The sequence below is a fragment of the Micropterus dolomieu genome, linkage group LG13 (genome assembly GCF_021292245.1).
Source record: "Micropterus dolomieu isolate WLL.071019.BEF.003 ecotype Adirondacks linkage group LG13, ASM2129224v1, whole genome shotgun sequence".
Classification (NCBI taxonomy): domain Eukaryota; kingdom Metazoa; phylum Chordata; class Actinopteri; order Centrarchiformes; family Centrarchidae; genus Micropterus; species Micropterus dolomieu.
Genome location: NC_060162.1, coordinates 24885018 through 24905261, shown reverse-complemented (window position 1 = coordinate 24905261; position 20244 = coordinate 24885018).

Here is a 20244-nt window from a genome sequence, read left to right as displayed (position 1 = left end):
GAATCTCCTGTTCCCCCACATCCCAAAGGCGCTCTGTTGGATTGAGATCTGGTGACTGTGGAGGCCACAGTGCAAATCCCCTTTCTTCCCCATTCTGATGCTCTGTTTGAACTTTAGCAAGTTGTCTTGACCACTTCTACATGCCTAAATGCTTTGAGTTGCTGCATCATTAAAAAGCAAAAACAGTAGGGTTATATAACGTCACATTCAGTAACATTAGTTAAGTTAAGTCAGGTTAACACTACCTGACTTAACTAACTAACATTGCATTAGTGTTATGACTCGGAGTCTTATAGGTTTAGGTGTGAGTTTCAGTGACGTGTTTCTGCCTGCTGTTACCCCCTCTGCCCTAGGGAGGATCTGTTTTGTGTTTGATACGTTACAGGTGGTGGAAAGCGGATTGGCCTGGAGGATTTGCCGTATAAAGGAACCTGTGTCCTGTCCTGGTGCACCCTCTGTTGTAGCTGTACCCATGTGCTGGAAGATAAAAGTGTAACTTTGGAAAACAGTAGGGGAGAGCTGCCATTTATTTTGAATATTGTTTTCTCCTGTTTCCTGGCCAGGGTGTCAGGTTAAGTATCTGTTGTTTTTCTTTTTCCTTTGTTGTTAGGGTTAGTTATTTGGAATGGGAAAAGGGTTTTTTGTTATTTTGGCCTAACTGTTGGTTTTCTATACCAGCTGTGAATAAATGTATGCTATTATCAGACAGAACATTCCGTGGCACTTTGATGATTTTTGGGGAGTGGGGAAAATAGGAGACATCATGTGGTGCTCAGGTTTCCCCTAGGCCAGGCGTAACATAATTTGGGGGCTTGTCCGTTTAATTTTTTTTGTGTGTGTTTCCCCTCTACTGTGTTATGGCTCGTTATGTTGGTGAGTGTCATTTCCATACCTCTGATTGATCTTATGTAATGCGCACAATGGAATTCAATTTGGACAGTTTTGCGAGAAATCCCACACTGCAACTATTAAATAAGTGTAAAAAAGTAGATTTAATGCTGACTGCTAATCTGTTTAATGTAAAAGCACCACTAAAAACAAGAAAAGAGGATAGGTCTGCAACGGTTCCGAAACCACGACACAAAAGTCTCCCTGGACTGTTGAACTCTCATAAAAATAACTTTGGCGTATTCGTATTGATAGTAGGCTATTCTAGGTCATTTTCCATTTTATTTTAGTGTTTACTCACAACTTGAATCTGTTCCCTTTCTCTTCAATTCTCTTCTCTTGACACTTACACACACGCACACACCTAGCTACACCTCTTGCCACCTCGCTACACCTCACTGCAAACACAGTTTCTCTGCAAAATGCTAAATGTGTTGCCAAATATACTTTAGCAGCTGTTAATATACCTGGGTGGCCCACCCGAGTAAAGTAAATGTGGTAAACACTGTATTTAAAGTTATTGCAAGCTGTAGACTCATACTGTAAATATCACACCATAAACCTATTTTATTGTTTTCCAAGTGCGTGTGTTCATGACTATTTTGGTGCAGTCATGATTGAGTGATCGTACGTGCAAATTAGACTAGTTTAATTAACTCAAGATGGAAAATGATAATAATGATAATAATGATGACAATAATGACGATAATATTATTAATAGTAACCCCCCACCCCCACCCCCCCAAAAATAAAGAGTTTGGGAAAAAAACGAGGTATGAACCGAACAGTGGATTTGGTGCATCGTTACACCCCTAATTAGGAATAATCCACAGCCTACATTTTTCCTGGATTTGCTTTAGGTTTTTGGAAGGGAATAAATCGTACTTCTCCTTTCAACCTCTCTGGGTAGCAATTGTAATTATTACGAGTGTCCCAGGAACAGCGTTGGACCATATCTTGGAAAAATACAGCATAGAAAACGACTCCTTTTTGTACTTACTGTTTACTGTTTACTTGTTATTCTCTAGTGTTTGATTTATGCTTGGTTTCTGTCGGCCTGTCTGCTAAGTGTTAGTTTGTGATCTCTGCCTGTTCTGTTATTTATTTGATTATGATCGTGTTGATGTTTTAGGCTGTTCTGCTTTAGTTATCCTAGTCTGCTCTCTTTGTGGTTTCTGTATCTGCGTACTTGTCTTTGTCTGTCTGTGCTGGTTATGAACCTTGGTTTATCACTCAGTTGTATTTATGCATTTTGGTCTGGTCCTGTCTGTTCTGTCTTGTTGTGGAGTTTGTCTGTCATTCACTTATTTAGTCTGCTTTGTCTGTTCTGTGTTTTGGGTTCCAGCTCCAGTTTGATTCTTGTCTTGTGTTTTGTAACCTGTATTCTGTCTGTTAATCACCCTGCCTGCCTGTGTGTGAGTTTGGCTGATTTCCTCATGTGCTCCACCTGGTTTGGGTCCCACCCTGTTCGTTACCTTGTGCTTAAATGTTTGTCATTCCTGTTCTGTCTCTGCTGATCCATTGTAGTTTGTCATGCTCTGTTGTATTATGTGTCATGTGACGTCCTCTGCCTGTTCGTTACCCGCGCTTGTTCTTGTCACTTTGTTTCTTTTGGACAGCTTTTGTTGAATAAGTCATTGAACTGTACCTGCTCAGCTCCATGTCTTGCATTTGGGTCCTCAGCCTGTTCCACACTCAACCAACCCTGACAGAATGGTTATGATTATTGACAAATTAGTAGTTATTAGCAATCTAGAAACTAACCACCAAGTTAGTTAGTTTAGTGGTTAACCTCTAAACCATTTTCCGTACAATAATCTAATGAACTAAAACAACACAATAAACTGCTGTATTGTCTTACTGAAATTATTAAGTGTTAAGCTATTTATTATACAATAACATTAGTCCTAATTAAACCATAACCATAGTGGTGTAATATCATAAAATGGTTTTATTTGTGAAACAGTTGAGTTGTTGAATGTTGTTGAGATGTTACAAATACCCCGAGGTCTTTCTAATTCAGCACCATTTCCTTCCTTCCTTCCTTCCTTCTTTCCTTCCTTCCTTCCTTCCTTCCTTCCTTCCTTCCACCTTGGAACAACTTCACAGATCACTGACGCCTCTCTTGAGCATGGGAACACAGAGGAAATTGGGGATAGAATGCAAAAACAAATGATTAATACATTATTTGGCTCACTGTGAACCATGACCCTAAACATGGTTGTGCCTCTCCAAGTTCCAATCTTGAACTGTGGCAGCTGCATCAAACAGATATCAGTTGGCACATGTTGAACTGAGGAGATCCAAAGTAGCTCAGTGATTTGTATCAGTAATCTACTGTTCCTGGATAATACAAGATGTTCAGTCCTGGGGCTGTTGTTTCGAGACTGAAAATATTTTATTCCTACAACATCAAATGTAAATTTTAAAGGAAACAACAAAACAAAATACTTCAGAAAACAATGTGTGGTTGTGCAATCAAAATCACTAGTAACTAAATACTCTTGCTCATGCTTAGTATAATTCTGAGACACAGGTGCTTGAGTAATTACATTATGGGATGCTTTCTATGTTTCCCTTTTTACTAAGAGTAGTAAATATAAATAATACGGCACACAATGTGTTTCCAACTTTCCTTCAAACACACCTCAGCTCTCTCCTCCATAGGTGCAGGCCTGTATGTTACTGCAGGATTTTGACACGCGCTGTTATTCTAACACATGGCTCATTTTCTTCGTGACACATTAAAAGCCAAGACAAATATTCACTTTCACTCTCCTGTGTGAATTTGGATTATAGACTGAAGGTTTGACAGCACAGTATGGAAACAGCAGACTGGAACATTTTGCCACTGTGGTGGACTGCTGAGACATGTCATTGTTTGGGACATTAAGTACACTTTCGTTTGACATGAGAGACATGGATGTGACTTTAGTATTACTCAAAGGAAACACTGACTATAAACATTTCCAGAGCATTCCAGCACTTTGAGAATCAAGGCGTAGTAACATCTGTCCATCCCACACCCACCCTCCTGATTTAGCTTTTGACCACTTATTTAATTATCTATTTAAGTATGTGCACCAGGATTTGAGCATTTACCATCTTTTATAAACATTGAAATACTTGTTTTTTATTAAGCAACTTACTGTATGGGATTTAAGAAACCACAGAGAGGCAGAGAGAGATGGACTACCCTGAGCAATGTCATAAATCATTTTCTCCCTTCTTCCTCCTTAATTGTATGAGAGGGAGAGAGACTTCAGTCTGTGGTCCATCCATCTCATTCGATCCATTTTGACGAGCAGCCTCACAGCAGATCCGTTAGGTAACCAGAAAGAACATTTTATTCAGACTGTCATCTGGCTCGCTGAAACCATCACTCTTGACAGTTATTTAACATTTTCTTTCTACATTTGCTGACAGCTGCAGTCTGTTTTCCGGTCCTCTTTAACATAGCTAAGGTTACCTAGCATGTGTGCTACATCTAGAACTGCCTTAGTCTTTTTTACACACATACAGTTGGGTCTGTAACATGTTACACAGCAAATATAGTGGGCTCACTATCAAACAGAGCTGACTCAAAATGATATCCGATTAATAGACCAAAATTAACAATGAATTGATCCAACTAATATTGTCTGATATGTTATTCCACTGTGCTGCAACTGTTCAATAAACCACACCACTGCACTGAGTGACATGTTCCTTCATCACCATGGACACTGTAGTTTATTTTGACAGAATCTCACATTTCCTGTGGAAATACTCACCAGTACACCAAATATGTATTATTCCACCACTGACAATTGTCCCCAACAAATGCACTTTATCCTCCTGCCTGAATCTTTTGCTTAAAACTACAGTGACCAGGAGTTTTAGGGAATTATTGAACATTTTATGAATATAAAACTACATTTTTGTGACACATTTTGAGAATTGTGCTTTGTATGCACACCACCCAGCACATCCCCAAATACACTACATAAATGTAGCATTACTAAACCTAGTAAAAAATATTTGCCATAGAAAATCATCCACACATCAATAATCTTTCCCCCCTCAAAACAGAATTAAGTATGTTTTTAAAGGGCATTTTTTCTCAGGTATTTGTATTGTGTGTGTGTGTGTGTGTGTGTGTGTGTGTGTGTCTGTGTGTTTCAGTATTTTTTTTTTTACATAATGGGTAAAGAAAACTGAACTTTGCAGGAGTTGATGGACAGATATTTACATAAAAACAATCAATATTTCAAACAATATTCTGAATACAGTACAATTAATGATGCAATGTGGTTGTAGTGTCAGTTTGGAAAAGAGAGAACAAGGCCCTGCCAAACCAAAGTTTACAAATAATTTAAAAGAATTGCAATGTCCTTTTTAATTGGTGTTAATCAGTCGTTTTGACTTGACCTGTTCAGCCCTGGGAGTGGTGCCTTTAGTGACACTGCATGACTAATGGACCACAGTCCCTCATCCATCAAACCATGTGAACAGGAGTCTGTGGGCCACCATACAACTCTAAACTCCTGATCCCCAGGGTGGTTAATGTCACTGTACTTTAGCATGGGAAACAGAACCAGGTGTCACCTCACTGTAAAGCTATGCTAATTAGCCAAGCAATAAAAAACATTCAGGCTAATTAACAAAGAAAAGGCATATAAAAGGAAACAATGTCAAACAGAAGAGGAGGAGGGGGAAACTCAAACTGCGGCTCACAAAAGGAAGGAATGTTGGAGACCAAACACCAGCTGAGGGTGTGCTGAGCATGTCTGTCTGCAGGGTTTGTGGGTTTTTATTTGTGTGCATGTTAAGGTGTTTGTGTATGAGATAGAGGTCATAAAGTCTGAGAATGTCCAGCCCTTCCACATGGTCTCTGGGGTCTTTTTTCTAATTACAGACTCTGCCAGGCAGATTATTAATTTTCTTCCTCAACACAACTTGAATGTAATTCACTGAATCCATAAACGTTGAAACACTCACTTCAACACAAGATGTCACCCAAAACCAGAAAAAAAACACAATACAAATCTTAAAAACTAACCATAAAAAGATTAAATTGGTGAGATATAAAGATAACAACTAATTGATGACACTCTTTCTTTAATAACCTGACACCATGCACCTTGCAGATAAGCCCTGGCCTGATCTCTAATGTGTTTTCTTCTATGCCTATTGGTTTAACTCAGAAGCACAGCCAGACCAATCCAGTCATCATCCTATTCTCCCTAACCCAAAACAATGTTACATGTCGCAATAATCAATAATAGAATAAAAGCAATTGGACCAACCCTAGAATGAGCCTACAGACATGTTAGGGTCAAATAGATATTTTGACCTGATGGTGGCGCAAGAGAAAAATTCAGTGGATCCCTTGAGTCAGTAGGATTCATCATCCTGCAACCTGCAATGTCTGTAGCAATTGTTTTGGATAAGTGAAAACCTCGATCTGCTGGTGGTGTTCGAAAAGTCAGAGGATCACTTAAGTCATTAGGAATATCTGTAAAGAAATATATGGCAATTCATCCAATATTTGTTTGTTTATATTTCAGTCTGTACCAAAGTGTTTAACCAACAAACTTACTGACACAACCACCCAACCTTGTCATCTATAGAGCCACACTGTCCTCAATTTTCCCTCTTAGGCTAGACTCCAAGACATCTCTTTAACCCATTTACAAGTTGTTGAATGTCCTGTAGTTATTTTACATTACAGTTATTCATTTAGCTGCCACTTTTATCCAAAGCGACTTACAATTGCTATACATGTCAGAGGTCGCACGCCTCTGGAGCAACTGTGGGTTAAGTGTCTTGCTCAGGGACACAGTGGCGGCATTGCGCCATCACCACCCTTGTATTTAACAGAAATTACACCTTTGGCTTGTTATATTTTACTTTACTTCTGTAGAAACATTACTTTCTGTTAATTTAGAAAGTAGTTCTGTAAGTAGCTTCTGATACTCATACATACAAAGAAAAATGGTACAAATTTCATACAGCCAACAGAAATATTGGTATTAAATGGTTTTATTTCTGCAGGTCATCTTCAGTTTTATTTTACTCAACAGGAGTTCTCCCAGCATAACTTTTGTCTTATTACACTGTTATTTTCAGTGGTGCTATGTTTCTGTTGGCGACAAAATCCAAAACAGAGCAAAAACAGCTGCAACAATGTGAAGCAGTAAAATGGTCTGTAAAAAAAGTTAAAAACAGCAAGAACTTCTGGATTCCGCTGCATCTGTGTTACATATGCAAGTATTTACGAGAGTGGGGTAAAGGGTTGAAAACCACTACCATGTTTTGTTTGTCTGTGTTACAGAGCAAGAGACAAACAGGATCTTATAAGGCCACACCCACACAGGTGAACAACCGACCATAGGTGTGTCTGAAAGGAGCAAAATTGGACGCACAATCCCTCAAGAATAAATAAAATGTTTTTGAAAAAAACTTGAAAACTGACAGGTCAAGAGTACCAGATTACCAACTGGCTAACATGTAAAATACATTTATAGCAGATAAAATAAGATTACATAAATTATATATTATTATATATTATATATTAACAGCATAATTTTCTACATGTGTTTTTTGAGTAAAAACTTTAATGCAATTAGCATTTTTACTCACTCGTATGGGCAATCTGTGACCATATTAAAATTTAAATAGAAAAGCTGTTTGACATTTGATGTTAAATCTTGTTTGACATAACCTGATTTTCCATTTATGCAAGAACATTTTTAAAGCAATTTGAAAATTAAAAGGAAATGACATTTCAAAAGCTGCTGTCCAGTGGACAATATTCAATGGTTAAATCAAATTTGAAAATTAAAATGCTAGATAAACAATGCAGCCTAATTGTTTGTGTGTGGAAGCAATATTAAAGTCACAATTAAAATTAAATTGCAATTTTCTTACAATTTTGTAGACAACATTAGAAATGCAATTTACATGTCACCACACTCTTTTGGTGTTAACATGAAAATAATAGTGCAATCTGTCAGTCATCTCATCATTGCTGGTCTTCAGTTAGGATGTCACCTTCTCGTTCAGTGACTTGGTTCATTAACGTTTACAAGTTCTACCTTCCAATTCGATTTAACATTTGAATAATGTGTGCATTTAATCTAGAAAAATCTCACCTTAAGTTACATAATTGATAAATTTTTCTTCTGTACCACAGTTATGTTTTTAAAACTGGCTGTATAAACAGAATTTGCTTCTTTATTTACATACTTAACCGTTATAAAAATATTTTTTCCCCCATTTAATTGTAATGTAAACTTTTCCTGGTCTAAATGGAAAAATTTCTTCCTTCTTCATAAATTGTTTGACCTGTCTTCATCTCATTCTTTAGACTAACATGATTATATTGGAAAAGGTGTTTAACCTGATTATTTAACTTGACAAGTGAGTCATTTTTAGGAGAAACACTGTTTTTGTTCACAACTGTGAACTTTTTCTCCAGACACACCTGCGCTCAGTTGTCATGATTGCGCTTGTTTGCCTGCAGGTGTGGCCTGTACAAGGACCTGTGTGTTTTCTGCTCTGTCAGCCAGCCAGCCAGTGTGCTGGTGTTTCAGGACTTCTTTGAGCTCTCTAATAAACCCACACATGTGCCTGGTGTTAGATTTATATACTCGGTTACATTCAAATGTAGTAAAATCATTTTCTGTGAAAACTGTGGTGCATTGAAAGTTCCTTTTACATATGTTTCATGATGTATTGTTGGGGGTAAAAATGTTGTTTAACCAGAAAAACATGGCAAATGGGAGCAAAATCTCACAGTGAACGCCACCCCCGCTTTTCATGTTGACTTTTTCCATTATTTCCTCTAACCCAGGAGGACCTGTGGAGTTGTTTAAGATCCTGAAGTGTTCTTAGTGTTTTGTCATTTTATTATAGTGAAAATAAATGAACTAAAACTCCAAACAAACGTTAGCCCTAATGAGGCGAAAACAGTACAGACAGGGAAACACAACTGTTGAAAATGGAGCTGGATGTAACTGCCACAGCAGCACAATGGGCCAGCAGAGCATTTAAACACAGGCACGACTTTAGCCGGTCAGCGGATCAGTATTTATGCTATTCTATTAAATATTAAGATGCCTTCTTAAGTGAGATCCCTGGCTTATCTGCCCATTTATTCACAAAGATCAGACACCAGACAGCAATGGTGTCTCTTATTCTGTTTAAACGACACCAACTACACACTTGATACAAGTTAATTTGGAAACATGTTATTATTATGTCATCACGGTGGCAGATTTCAACTTGTTAAGAGCGGACTTCTAGGACTTTATATAGAAGACAACATTTGCAGTGCACCAGTGTCACTTCTGAGTTTTTCCAAGTTTCCAAGTTTTTGTGTATTTAGACAACTTGAATTGCATGCTTAATATTAATGTGTTTACCTATGTCAGTTTGTGTTCACAAACCATACAGACAATCATTAACAAAGTACAAAATATATTCCCCTTAAGAACACACTGCCTGTTCATTAGCTTTTCAATACCTTGGTCCTTTTCTTTGTTGTCCCTGTCATGCCCTCTGTCCCTCCCCCTTCAGTATAGCCCAGCCTCTCTCTTTTCTCGCCGTTTGTCTGTGTGTGCTAAATTGCAGGATTGGGATCAGTAGCCTGAACCACGAAGCGAGGTAGCTGACTTATCCAGGTAACTTCAGGAGTAACTTCGTGTCGGCTGTAACTTCCCGATTAACCCATACTACGAAAGCTGGATAGGTGTTAACAGAGGTTTGTTGCCATGGCAATTCACTCTGCATCTCTAAACTGGTCCGAGCAGGTTTTGTTAGTGTTTAAGTCGAGGTTACCCTGTATACGTGTGTGTGTATAAGTGTTAATGATGAGAAGTAGGCCATTAATACATTGATAAAATATTTTTAGATTTCATCCTGACTTGTTCCACTGCGGTCGTAAATGACACCATTGTTAACACAACAGCGTTACGTTCATACAGCGAGCCCTGCAGCCTCTGTGATTTTAGAGATTTTCAGTTTCTGAGATGTAGCCCATCGGTAGGCTTTAACTGAATTATCAAGTGTTTTCACAAAGTCTATTTAGATTGACTATTTTAAGTGTCCAAAAACGGAGCCAGGGTGGCGGTTAATAAACCAAAAAAACATTCCTAGATGAAAGTGGCAAATTTACAGGAACAAAAATCGCAAGTCTCAAAAAATCTAAATCACTCTGGGCACCAACTCCAGTTAAGTAAACACCGGGTTAACACGGACTTAACTAACCAACATCTTGTTCACCTTCGTAGTACCGTTTAACTCCTGTGTAGGCGGTCAGAGTTCGTCAACCCTGAGTTCCCTTGATAACCCTGAGTTACGTCTGAGTAGGTACGGGCCACTGGTGTGCTGGAGTTGGCAGCTGCTCGTCATCGTCATCAGTTTCCTCTGCTTCCTCTGCTTTATATTCTGGGCTTCCACGTCACCATGTTGCCAGATTGTAGAGCCATCTATTGAGTTAGTCTCAGTCAAGGTGTTTGTAGTTTGTGCAGTATTTTTATGTCCTGCATTCCTGGTTTGTCTCCTGCCTCGTCCTACTCCTGCCCAGCACTGGATCACACAACTCCTTCTGGCTTTCTTGGCTCAAATTACTCGCTCCTTCTGGATTGCGTGCTCACCTGCTTCTCTTGGCTTCTCTCCCTGGTTCAAACCCTTGGCTCTACTTCCCGTAAAACCAAGAGACTCTAAGTATTGTTTTTCCCGTTTTTGGCAACAAACTTTTACATCTAAATCCCATCGTGGTCTCTGTGCTCTCCTTCTGGGTTCACTACATTAGCGTGCTTGACAATGCCTGATATTTGTAGACCCGTCACCAGCAAGGCTGCCAAATATAAACACATGCAGTCAACCACAGTTTATATCCAGTGTGAATTTATGGGTTGTTGGTATCAACTAATCTCTCTTTCACATCAGTAACACAATAACATTAGTAGCATTTTAAAATTCATTATAGCAGTTTGAGCCTGGAAGGTTTAGCACAACATTTGTTTGTACATTCCAACAGAAGAAACATTTGACCTGAAGTTCATAAGTAATAAGTCAACAGATCCATCATTACTTTAAAAAAAAAAATCAAAATCTCTAAAAAATTATACTTCAAACTTGTCCATATAGTGTAATAACCACAAAGTACAAACAAGACGCCTCGGGATACAGATCAAGTCTACAGTCAAATTCAGTGTGCAAGGTATATTAAATGACAGGAAAGAATGGAAACGCTGCTCCTGTTTTGTGTTACATTACCACTGAACTGGTGAAACTACCCTAACCTCTAAATAACCTGAGTCAAAGCTTGGTCACAACAGCATTTGCCAAAATTTTCAGTGAAATTAGTTAATTTCATTTTGTTTGCATTGAGCACATTGCATTTTTGGTGTTTCCCCTTTTGTTCAGTTGTCACTCCCCTAGCTACTTGTTACTTTCATTCCACTATAATATCTACCAAACCAAGGTCTTGACTGCTCATTTAAAAAACATACATTCTCATAAGTTAGATTTGAAAGGAACAGCGGATGCTTTCCTTAAAACAAGAAATATTTAGGTTTGTCAAAGTTATCATTGTATCAACAGTTTGCAGCCAGTGGCTTCCAGAACTGCAGTGACTGTTCCAGTTACTTTGTACCACTTTGTACTAATTCTACCTGGGCAGAGGCCATATCCTCAGCGACTGGTTGTGTATGTGTGTGTATGTTCAAAGTGTGTGTTGTAGAGCTACCCTGTCTGTGAGCTGGCTCCTGGGATCTCACGCAGTTACGTTGATGGGAAGTGCGTGTCTGCATACAGTAACTACGTGTGTGTGTGTGTGTGTGTGTATCTGAGTGCCAGGTGGCCTCCTGAGGCCTCAGGCTGGGTGAACACCTGCATCTGCACTGCCTGCAGCTCCATATTTTCCCATGTGTTTTGGCTTCATGTTGTTGTTGTGTAACAGTTACTGTAACACACTGCTGAAGGCTGCGTGGAGGCATCAGATGTATCAGAACTAGTCAACATTACATATACACTACATGCCCTACTAACTACTATTACAACTACTTCTATCACTAATGTCTACTAATATTACTAGTTCTACTTTGCTGAAGTTCTACTATCCTAAAGTCTATAGTAGTAGTAACCTCAAAAGTTAAATTCAACCATCATTCAGCTTTTATGCAGTCTCAAAACATCAAAACCATTCACAACCTTTCTGCCTTTTTGTGTATTTCACAGTGTTGTAAGCCGCAAAGCTTGAGACTTGAGTTTTTGGGTAACGACAAAGAACTGGTTAAATTATTTAACATAAATGTAATAAATACATTACTTCATTTTAGCTGATGCTTTTATCCAAAGCGACTTACAATTGCTATACATTTCAGAGATCACACTCCTCTGAAGCAACAATGGGCCACATACCTTGGCCAGGGACACAATGGATGTGTCACAGTGGGAATCGAACCCGGGTCTCTCACACCAAAGGCATGTGTTGTATTCATTGTGCCATCGCCAGCCAATATAATATAAGATATATATGATTTATTATTCTAATATGACATAATACATCGTGAGATCAACCGTAGATCGGAATAACTAATGAATGGGTGGGGATGGCGCATAGATAAGATGGTGTGGGAGACCTGGGTTCGATTCCCACTGTGAGATATCCACCATTGTGTCCCTGAGCAAGACACTTAACCCCTAGTTGCTCCAGAGGCGTGCAACCTCTGACATGTATAGCAATTGTAAGTCGCTTTGGATAAAAGCGTCAGCTAAATGAATAAATGTAAATGTGATCAGTCACAATGCTCTATATGTGCTCACCAGTACAAGAGGCCATTTTGAAAATATTGATTATTTTTCCAAAGGTATAGGCTTTACACCACAGTCCTGTATGTGTCTGAATAATAGATTTAGCCCACTTCACCAGCCTTGAGTCAATCACAGTGCCGTGCTCTGTGTTTTCTCTGGCTCAGCTCTCCCCTTTCAGAGATCCCATTCAGCTCAGAGAGCAGAGAGCGATGAATATGTTCTATTCCACTCAGTCTTTATTTTTAGGTTTGAGTAGACTTACAGATGGCCTACATAAAACTGAATAGGGCTTCATTTTAACAGCGGGGTAGAGAATTGGCCCGGCGTGCCATTGTGTGGTCTCTATTATGGGAATACGGGGGAGTTTAGTAATACAGCCTATCCCTCGCAGTCCGTGCGCACGGCCAACATGATTTTCCATGATGATTTTTGAAATGGGTTTGTCTTTGGGGTATTGCAGCTGCGCTGCCACGTGGTCGAAGGTCACCGCTTCTGAAGAGGTGGCGCGATTGTTTGGCTGCTGATAGTGAGTCTCACTCCCCCAAAACAATTCATTCACTGCGGCCCGTCGCCCTATTCCATCTGCTCGAGCCTTCAGCTAAATTGAAGAGGACAGGAATAAAAGTTTGAAGAGGAAGCGTTGAAAATTAACGTGGAGATATTATAGGGGGCACTCCCTGTGAGATCAAATTAACACGAGACACATGAGACGTTCTTAAGACCAAGATGACAGGAAAAATTAATCAGGAAAATTAAAATTAAGGATTATGAATTAGAAGGTGTCAAACACACTAGTCTGTTAAGTGTGCTGGGTATTTAAAGATTTTAGCTCAGTCTTGCATCAGTCAGCAAATCCACTAAGCTCTGATTTATCTTATTTTGGAACACATTCTGACAATCCACATCCACCAGTTCTCCATTACGCTTTTTCTCCACTAGTTGTTACCGGGATCAACCTACACAATGTTTTTGCCTTTCTTGATGACCTCTGTGTCAGATTAGGTGATAATAGAACCATACATTCTTGCTCAGGATTGGCTGAGAGACATGGCAGACTGCACCACTGATAGGTTGCTATCTTTCACTTCAACATCAGGATCAGGAAGTTTCCAGCGACCAACTTCATTGTTGCACCTGATAGCATTGTGGCTGAGGATGTTGGGCGAGTCGTCCAGAAATCACATGGGTGGAGGTTTGATCCCCATCTCCTCCTGTCTGCATGTTGAAGTGTCCTTAGGCAAGACACTCCCAGTATTTGCTGACATCAGTGTGTGTGTGTGTGTGTGTGTGTGTGTGTGTGAGAACGGGAAATTGTAAAGAGCTTTATAAATGCAAGCATTTACTGTAGCACAACCATGGTTTTATGAATGAAAGTGAAGCTGAAGCTATTCATCTGTGAAGCTGAGCTTCTTTCCCCCTTCCAAGTCAGTACAAAGAGGATGAGTATGTGGGTGTAGCATACACACGTGTGCAGAGGGTGACACTGCACATACAGATGTGATTAATTTGGAATAAGGCTCCTGACCAGAGGATGAGTGAAATGGATACAGATTCAAAAAATTAAATCATTCAGTTGTCAAACTGGATGAGAGAACAAAAAAAATAAAGGGACACCAGTGTCTTGTTGTAGATGCTTGTCTTCCACTATGACCAACTATGCTGAATCAAACAAGCAATTGTTGCCCCCAAATGTGTTGGGACAGGGCAATTATTAGGCTAAAATGGTGCAGTCTAAATTTGAAGAAAAACCTCCCTTTTTATATGTTTTTAATTTTAATTAAAATTTCCATAATTTGTTAATAATTTCGTTATTTTTGTATTTTTATTTAGTGGTCGGAGTAGCGCTTTAATGCTGATTGCTAATTTGCATGAAGATTGTCATTATATAGTTTTAATCCATTTGGTAGAAAGATCTGTTGATGTTAAACTGTTGAAGTTTCTTTAAAAGGGAACTCACTGGTATAAAAAGCTCTGCCAGATTTGACAAGTGCAACAAATATTCCGGGCGACGTGGTGGACTGACGCATCATTTGATGCCCATAGCACACTCCGAGCACCGTTACAGGAATGTACCAATCTGAGAGAATACAGTATATGTCCTAAATACACTACATGCGGACATCCAAACATTACAACAATACTGTATGTTAGTGTTTCCCAACCCTTTGGGCATGTGACCCCTTGAAACAAAGCTATGCCTAGGGATGTCCCCGAATTTTAATACATTCTTCGGGAAAGCACAAACACTGTATGGAAACAGACTTTTTTTTTTTCCTGAAGTTGCTTGTTACTATTCAGGAGTGAAAAGAGTCTGCTCAGGAATGTGAAACCATGTGAGAGTGAAACAAAAGAAAGGTGTTAAATCAGCAGCTGCAGCAGAGAAGAAGCTGCAAGTCTGTTTGCGGCTGCAGGAGGCCAGAGGCCGAGTGTCAGAGGGATGAGTTTGTGAACAGTAGCTTCAACAAGGCACAATAATGCACTAAAATTAAGGATGATGTAAATTTGGGTATTGTTTACCATTCTGCTGTTCGGCATAGTTAAGAATAAAGATTTAATGCAGCACTAGGCGAGCATGTTAAGGGACACAAATCAAATGCATGTTGTTGCGTGATGAATGGGGGCATGCTGGGTTTGGCTACATGCTAAAATGCTCACAGTGGGTCCTCCAGTGATAATTTATAAATTTGCCACATTGCTGAGGACCTTCAGTGAGGTGTATGAGGCCTTTCTGTTGTTTTTGACCATTTATGTCAATGTGACTATGGAACCTCTCAGTGCAAAATGTTGAAGAGTGCAGTGAAACAAAGAGCTGGACTGGTTATGCTAGGACACAGAGACTAATCATAGTGGGACAGACGCAGAGGACTGGTGATAATATGAACTGATAATGATCAAGCAAAGAAGTTAAAGCAAGTGCAGATTGTTGCAGACTTTGCGGTCACAGAATGACGTTCAGACAGGTGAGTTGCCTAGCAACATAGCATTGTGTGTGTGCATGCTACGCGGTGTTAAAAACTCTGTAGCTCTCTTTGCTTTGCTGTGATTTGTGTGGAGTTTATATTGTACACATATCTCTGTGTTGTCTGCTTTGGTGGTAAATGGGCTGTACTTATACAGCACCTTTCTAGTCTTCTGACCACTCTAAGCGCTGTATTACACTACATTAACCCCATTCACACAAAGTGGCTACCATGACAGGTACTAACTGCTCATCAGAAACAGGAACTGATCATCCACACGCTCTCACACACCAATGGCACAGTCATCAGGAGCCATTTGGGGTTCAGCATTTTGCCCATGGACACAGTTCATAAAACTATGTAAAATTAACCGGATGAAAAGAGCAGTATGCATGGAATCAGTTTGATGCTTTGAAGCCAAAACAATTGCATTAACCAATGAATATAAGGTTAGAAAATACAACATTTGTCCGATTTAATGCAACTTCCTGTATAAACCATGCCCACGTCTGGTCCTCTGTCCAAACAGGGCTACATATAACATTATTTTGTCTGTTAAACAGATACAGATAATGACATATCTGTACACCTCTGTCTACTTACTAACCGTCTTTACTGGTTGCACATGATTGCAAATTAGCAGTTTAAAGGGTGAGTTTTCCTTCTCAGATTGTTTTATTTGAATACGTTTTAGGGGCCTATGAAGAGATAAGTTATCCAGACATTTACTAGAAAAAAAACAGCATAATTTTGTGCAGCACAATTAATCCAAAAGTGTGGGCATTAATCAGCTGCTAACAGCCTGCAGCCACCTGCAGGGATTTGCTTCTATTCAGTCACAAGAGCATTAGTGAGGTCCAACACTGATATTGGGTGATTTCCCTTCATTGGAACTAAGGGGCCTACAACAAACCACGAAACAACAGCTCCGGACCAAAAGTACAGTGGACAGTGTCCTCACACTTTGGGACATTTAGTGAACGCTTTGGGCAAAACAAACCTATTGCAGCTGCTGCTCTCTCAGACCAAACAACAGCGACCAACAGACCCCACTTCCTGCAGCTGATATTTTCTCAAGGTGGCAGGTTTCTCCGCAGCCGAGTTCATGAAAGTGACGAGCCTCGTGATTCCCGCCAAGGCGTCAGCTGTGTGAGGCACGCTGCAGATGGAGAAACGGACAGAAAACAGCTTCTAGGCTTTTACTATTTTGAAGCAAAGGAAGCAACCCCCCCCCCCTTCAGGTAGTCTAATGCAGGATTCCACACAAACCATCAGCTGTGAGCTCATGCACAACACTCCCATGATGTAACATTGTTGTCCAGTATATATCATCTCATTTTCATAAGCCCTTCAAAAACCCTCTTAAAAATCTTTAAACAAGGCTTTATTCATTATGTCATAAAGTTGTAAGAAACACATCCCTCAGGATAATCAAAAGCTTTTTCAGTCTTAAGTTGATCTGGCTAACAGCAGAGCAGATGCAGTGAGTCGGTCTGTAGCTAATCCTGCCACTGCGAACAGGTTCCTGGATTGATCCTCCATAATCTTACATTAAGAGTTTAAACATAAGAGGAATCCCACAGTCTTAACACTGATTGCATGCCCCTGAAAGACGTAGAAAACACTGATTTACATGTTTACTTCTTGACAACGTATTCATAAAGGTTTACTGAAAATCACAGCGCACACAACCACAGATGAGGCCAAAAAATCAGTGAGTAGGAGGAGCAGAAAGAACAGGAAGTGGAAGTGTCTGACAGATGTATTTTCCTCAGACCCAAAACACAGATAACAGGAGACCTGTTATCAGTGGGAAGTCCAGTTTGAGACATTCCCACAATCCAACATCTGTCAACATGAAACACGCATCAGAGGTAGCCAAAGTAATGAAAACAGCTCAGGGTGAAAGGATTCTGAAGTAACTTCATGCCAGCTTTAAATGATGTTATGTATTATGTTGAATAACAATTGGATGTGATGGTTTTCTTTCTCTAACATTTTTACATTGCAAAGGGTAATTTCAAAAACCCAAACTAATTATTTCTGGAAAAAAACATTTGTGGCACAGTGTCACATTCTGTTACTTCACGATGCAAGACATGCTTCATGTTATGAACAAGACAAAAATAACTTTGTTTTTTCCAGAGTCTTGCTCAAGGGCACTTGTATATATCTACAACGTTGTTCTTCCATTCCATATTTACATATATATTTCTACATTTATTTATGTTAACTGTTTGTTTGTCTACGTGTAGCACCTTATCACCAAAGCAAATTCCTCGTATGTGTAAAACACTACTTGGCAATAAAGCTCCTTCTGATTCTTCTGATTCTGATTCAGCAGGGTGGACACTTTAGGTTCATAAAGAGGCCCGTTGTTCTTGCAGTAAAGTCTTTCTAACCACAAACTCTTCCTTCTTTAGCCACTGTTGTACTGACTGAGAGTGAACTGCAGTTCAATTTAGACATGGCCCTATCAAGATGGTGGGTGGCGGTGGACTTGGGGGTCACCAGCGCTTATGGAAGGGAACAGAAGGTCACTGACGGTAAATCTGTGCCCACCAGCAGCTTCTCTTTACATCGCCGGATGTTGTTTTTCATCCTTGTTCACAGGGGAAAAATACACTTTCCTCCATGTTTCTCACAGAGCCGAGACCACAGGATAATCAAAATATGATGTAACAACATCAGAGGCAAAAAGTACTGCAGTGACAGTACTTGAGTAAAGGTAAAGTTTTCAGATTTTGGTATTTTTTTATTTGAAGTATTTCTGTCTTAAGTGTTGTCTTGTCCTTTAGCTACATCTCAGAGGGAAGTCTTTTTGTTTGTTTGTTTGTTTGTTTCAGCCTTGTGCTTTCTCGTGACACTGAAACTCTTCTTTACCATGATCATTTTCACTTTTGATACTTAGGGTAGCTTTACTTATTTTCTTCCACTTGAGTAAAATGTCTAATGCAAAACTTTTACTTGAAAATTGGAGTTTTTAAAGTGTGTTATTGATATTGTATTTAAAGGGACACCCCACTCATTTTACACATGAAGATCAGTTACCTCATCATGAGATGATGATGTCATAGTGATGTCATTAGAGTAATCTCGTCTTGGATTTCTGAAGTTTGAAAGACATTTTTCCAGTCAGGGATGGTCAAGTGAAAAATCTTTTGAAGTTGCATTTTGGGATGTAGGATCCCTCTTTTAGAGGAAAAAATGTATGCCAGCCTCTGTTGCATCAGTTCTGACCATTATTTTATCATTCTGTCTCTTGTGACTCCCTATACTTTATAAATATGCAAATACCACATCACTGGAGTGGAGTGGAAGGATTTCTTCCACCACTGAGTTCAAACCATTCAAGGCAGAAATCTGATATTTCCACCAGCAGCACACTTGGATTAAGACACCTCAGCAGCACCTTCATTACTCTTATGGCTAGACTAAAGGCTGTTCTACTGGAGCAACGAACAATGTGTTCTTGACCAATTTCTGGAAATTTCCCATGGAGTTTCGTGACAACGCAGTCTAAATGCTATGCTGTAGTACGTCTTAAAGTTTTCGCAGCAGGTTGGTGAAATGTGGCAAAGTCACTGGAGAGACAGAGGGAGGAAGAGAAATAATAATACAGAAAGTGAGAAATTGAAGCAGACAACAGGAGAAGCAGAGCGAAGCGAGGAGCAAAAGACTGTGAGACAGAGTTTTCTTGGCAGAGCTCCCTGAAGCGCTGCACATTCCCACAAGATTAATTGAAGCTGTTTCTGTTTTTGTTTTTTCAGTCTGTGAATTACCTCCCAGATTATAGAGAAACAGCTGTTCACCCACTTCTCCCGGACTCAGCCCGTGTGATTATGCATCGAGTGACAACCAAGACAAACACCCAGCACTCACTCGAGCCGCTCCGACGACGCCATCACGCCTTTTTGATGTTCTTTCCATTTCACAAACTGTCACTCATTTGCATAACGATTAATAAAACAAATCAGACACAATAACTACAACGACAAAGAAATTTATTAAATCTTTTTTTCTTGTTTGTTTTAGTTAGTCATAGCTGCTCCAACATGTGTATTTACAAAGAAATGGCCTTTTTTGTAGAAAATTCTAGTGAGGGATTGAGCAGGAAACAGACAGTTTAGATGAGTACAGGAGAGAATGGGACTCAAATAGGCACAAGGTACAGTTACTACAATGGTAAAAGAAATGTGCAGTTTTGTGGCACATCCATGTCTAATTTGGGAAAGAAAAGCATAGCTATGGCTACAGTAACAAAAACCTTCCCAATGCTAGATGCACTGACAAAATCACACATCCTTTTAGAAGATACAGAGGATGGAGAACAGATGCTGCAAACCAGGGACACAGTGTTAGCTTTAGTACCAAAATCAGGTGAAGAAGAAGTCCTTGTAGCACGGTTTGCTCAGTAAAAACATGAAACATCAAAATTCGAGGTGGAAAACAGACCTTCTCCTGCTGCCACACACAAATACATTGAGCTTCTACACCAATAAAAGTCAATTGCACCTCTTGAATCCTGCAACATAGTTGTCACGGCGGCCATCTGAACCGCAGTTTGGCTCGGAAACAGCTGGAGGTGAAT